General features: G+C 36.7%; 1 long non-coding RNA gene across 2 annotated transcripts; it reads right to left on the bottom strand.

Moving 5' to 3' along the window:
- LOC110266663 lies at positions 2,725-4,092 on the bottom strand. 2 transcript variants are annotated; one of them, XR_002354137.1, is made up of 3 exons: positions 3,548-4,092; positions 3,405-3,454; positions 2,725-3,245 (listed from the first exon to the last, which is right to left on the bottom strand). It is a non-coding gene; the product is annotated as an uncharacterized LOC110266663 (long non-coding RNA). The 2 variants fall into 2 exon arrangements; XR_002354136.1 differs by lacking the exon at positions 3,405-3,454 and having other exon boundaries at positions 3,548-4,090.

The raw sequence follows: 4,415 nt of genomic DNA, 5'->3' as shown, positions 1-4,415 counted from the left end.
GTTTCCATTCCTAACAACAACATTGGAATCAAACTTGAAGCGAGAGGGGTGAGAATTCATAGTAACTAATAAAAAATTAAAAATAAAAATAAATTTAAATTAAAAGGTTATTTAAATTTTGAATTTGAAAATTAAATTTTGAAATTTTGAATTTTAAATTTTTGAATTTTGAATTTTTGAAATTTGAAATTTGAAAATTTTTAAGTTTGAATTTTGAAAAATCTTTAAATTTGAATTTTGAAATTTGATTTTTGAAATAAGATAAGGTAAAATAAAAATTTTAAAATAAAAAAACCAATAACCTCTTAACTTAAGAAAAAACAAAAATAAAAACAAAAATAAAAACAAATAAATAAGCAAAAATAAAATATTTACAATAACCAATAATAAGGCACATGTTTGCAATTCTCCGGCAACGGTGCCATTTTGACGTTAGGATTTTTGCCAGTAAAGAAGTTCATAAAAACAGTCGCGTTGTAGATATAGTCTCTAAACCGACAGAAATCCCTTCGTACAAACGTTTTGGTTGTCACAAGTAACAAACCCATTTAAAATTGATAACCGAGTATTTAAACCTCGGGTCGTCTTCTCAAGAAATTGCAGGGAGGTGTATTTATCATTGGTTATGAGTTTTCTGGGGAATGTTTAGTTTGGGCAATGGGCACAAGTATATTTAAATGACAAGTAAAATAAAGTGATAATAATAAAATCTCTTGGCGAGGTATAAGAAATTAGAAGTCCAGACTTAGTTATCCTTATCAATAATAATGAGAGTTGAATCTTAATTCCACTTAGTTGACCTTTACTAAAGCAAAGGAAAGTCAAGGGACTAATTAGTTTGATCTTCGAATCCTATTTATTTCCTAAGAAAAGGTTGGGATTATTTGAAGTTCAGTTCAATTAGCAAAGATAACAGTTATCAATTATGTTGAGATAAGGTAACTCCTGAGTTACTGCTTTCTTAACCAAGACCAAAAGGGAAAAAGTAAATTTACCGGAATAAAAATGCCTTCAGATGGGAAGCAACAGTAACATAAATTAAAGAGAGCAATCATAAGTCTGAAATACCTCAAAATATATTAAAATAGAAAATCAATCATAAAGAGTCATAAACAAAAGTGAGAAAAGAAATAAAAAGAACATTAAACCTGGGATTGAGAGTCACTCATAAAACTAAGAGAAGTCCTAAATCCTAATCCTAAGAGAGAGGAGAGAACCTCTCTCTCTAAAAACTACATCTACTCCTAAAATTGTGAATGTGAGAGCCTCCCTATGAATGGATGCAATCCCCCACTTTATAGCCTCTAATCTGTATTTTCTGGGCCGCGAACTGGGTCGAAAACAGCCCGGAAATCGCTAGAGAAGAATTCAAACACGCTGATTTCTGTCACTGCGACGCGGCCGCATGGATCATGCGGTTGCGTCACCTAGCGTCAGGGAAACTATAGCATATTATATGTCAAATAGAAGCCCCAGACGTTAGCTTTCCAATGCAACTAGAACCGCGTCGTTTGGACCTCTGTAGCTAAAGTTATAGCCTTTTGAGTGCAAAGAGGTCAGGCTGGACAGCTTAGCAACTTCTTCATCTTCTTGTATTCCTTCCACTTTTGCATGCTTCCTTTCCATCCTCCAAGTCATTCCTACCCTTCCCACCACAACATCCACCCATTATAAAAGCCTCACTTTACCATCACTACAAGAAAAACTCCCATTCAGGTACACTTGAAAAGTGTAGCCAAAAGTGAAAAAAAATGATGCCTTAGGCTACGGCTACGCTTTTTGGGCTACGGCAACGCTTTTTAGAGTGATTCCTATTCGGCCGTTGCCTATTCTCAAAGGCTACGCTTTTCTGCACCAAAGGCTACGCTTTTGGCGTTTGGGAATAGGCTACGCTTTTCAAGTGATGCTGTCCAGGACCAAAGGCTACGCTTTTCAGCTTTCATTTTTCCAGAATAGGCTACGCTTTTCAACGCTACTGTATCACTTGAACTCCAACTAGTAAAAGGATGATTTAAGGATACTATCATCCACGAGAACATTCAAATAGAATGAATCAATCTAATTAATTAAAATTTAGGCGATAATTGCAGAAAACCAGATCAAGATGCATCTGATTGATACAAACTAGACATGACCAGTGGCAACTTATTCACATTGACGTCACAACATAAAGAAGCAAAATTTCAAAGTTACTTTCCATCAGAGTAAGAGCAGTAAATAAAACAACTTTCAAAGCAATTCAGGTAAGGTTTAAAGAAGCAGAATTTCAAAGTTACTTTCCATCAGAGTAAGAGCAGTAAATAAAACAACTTTCAAAGCAATTCAGGTAAGGTTTGTTCACACTTGATTTGATACCATATTAGAATGCAAATTAATCGAGAAACATCAAAAAGCTACTTTCACTAATGAGTAACGCAACTCACAAGTGTAAAGGATCAAGCATCCACCTCTAACACAATTAAAAAAAACAAACATATATATCAAGAAAAAGAAAAAGAATCAGTCGGTGACATTTTGAGTACAAGGTTTATATGCTAGTATGAAACAATGATTACTTATACAACTATGAAGCTAAAACGAACTTAACAAGCAAGATGCAAAATCAAAAAGCAAATTCTAATGAAGCAAGCAACATAAACTCAAAAAATTAGAAAGACAATACCACAGCAAAATAACTTTAACTCCTATCATGTACTATTCATACAGTAAAATAAAAATGTTCACTCAAACAGAATTCAGAGTAGATTCATAAGATAATACGCATTCAGAAGCTAAAACCTATAACCCTAAAAATTAGAAACAATACGCATTCAGAAGCTAAAACCCCCAAATTAAAAATCATAAAATCAGAACCCTAAACCGCAGTACACCTTCTCACAAAACCAAAGTCAATTCATCACAAATTGAATAAAGAACAAAATTAGAATTCAACACTAATAATAACAAGCAATGATCAAATGCGATTCTGCACGGAAAAGCTTCTAACACAGACAGCACGGCAGAAATTGAACCAGACATAGAAAAACCCTAATTAAATATGAAATTGTGATATAGAATCCTAATTAAATTTAACCCTAATTGCAGAGTATAGAACAAATTTTCTTCAATTGGCAATTTTACTATGGTGGTACAGGGTGATCAGCAGAGCATATAAAAGTGCCGTTAAACATCTCACCTTACCTTATCATGTGAAAGAAGTTCAAATAATTAGGGTCAAAATAGCGCTCACAGAGATCTTCCATTACCTGCACAGTAAAATGGACTTCAAGTGTCAACTAATTAATCAAAACAGATGTACGTAAAAGAGAATAAAAGAAAGATTATAACTGAGGGCTGAAAATATTATGAAGCAGGCAATGAAATTAAACAGCCTTCCCCACAGAAATTGGACCTGAGTGGCTAACCTAACACTGGGGGCCTTCTTCAAAAGGAATATTGAGCCCAGCTGCATCAACTTGAGCCATGTGTTTTGTTCTTGACAATGAGGATTAAGAACCCTAATTGCCTAAATCAGAGAAAGAGAGGATACAGAACAGAGAATGCTTACCTGGTGACAGAGGATACGACCATGGTGATGAGCAGTGACGGTGAAGAAGAGATGAGCGGGGACGTAACGGCTTGGAGACGGTGCAGCAACTCAGCGACGAGCTCCAGTCGATGGCAGCGCGGCGACAGAGCACAACGGCGGTGAGACATCCCATTCGAGATCCTCGGCGGCGGTACATCAGCCTGGCGGTGGCAGAACGGCGACGGCAACAAGCCCTAGCAGCGGCGGTGGAGCTTCAGCGGCGACGGAGCACTCCTTTCTTCTCTCCTCCATTGCGTTTTCTCTTCCTCGAGCTCTCTCTCTCTCTCACTGGCATTCGACGACGACGACGGCAGATCCCTAGCCAGTTAGCCGCCGTCGTTCTTCCTTCCCTCTCCTCTCTTCTTCTTCCCATTCTCCCCCTTAGTTTTCTGATTTCTTCGCTCTTTCGTGTGTCTGTTGAGTGAGGATGAGGGTGTGTGTCGAGTGAGGATGAGGGACTGAGGGTGATCGATTGAGGGCAAACAAAATTTCACTAAGTGTTTATTTGGTATTTTAATATTAGGAGACACTTCTGAAGCGCACCCAAAATTTAACAAATGGGTTACTTTTTAAAAGCGCTGCCTTTGATCTAAAAAATGTATCCATAGCTTTTCAAATTTGGCTACGCTTTATAAGTGATATTTAAAATATCTAAGGAGACGCTTTTGAAGTGATGCCTCAATAGTGTTTCCTTTTCTCTTATAAAAGGGCATCATGTGAAAAAGCGTAGCCTATTCTAGGAATAGGCTACGCTTTTTAAATGTAGCTTAAAAAAAGTGTGGCTGAATGGGTATTTTTCTTGTAGTGCATCTCCTATTCCACTTCAAACAACCCCAATCACACACGA

This window comes from Arachis ipaensis, chromosome B09, assembly GCF_000816755.2.
Source record: "Arachis ipaensis cultivar K30076 chromosome B09, Araip1.1, whole genome shotgun sequence".
NCBI lineage: Eukaryota > Viridiplantae > Streptophyta > Magnoliopsida > Fabales > Fabaceae > Arachis > Arachis ipaensis.
This window is presented reverse-complemented; position numbering and strand designations above follow the sequence as displayed.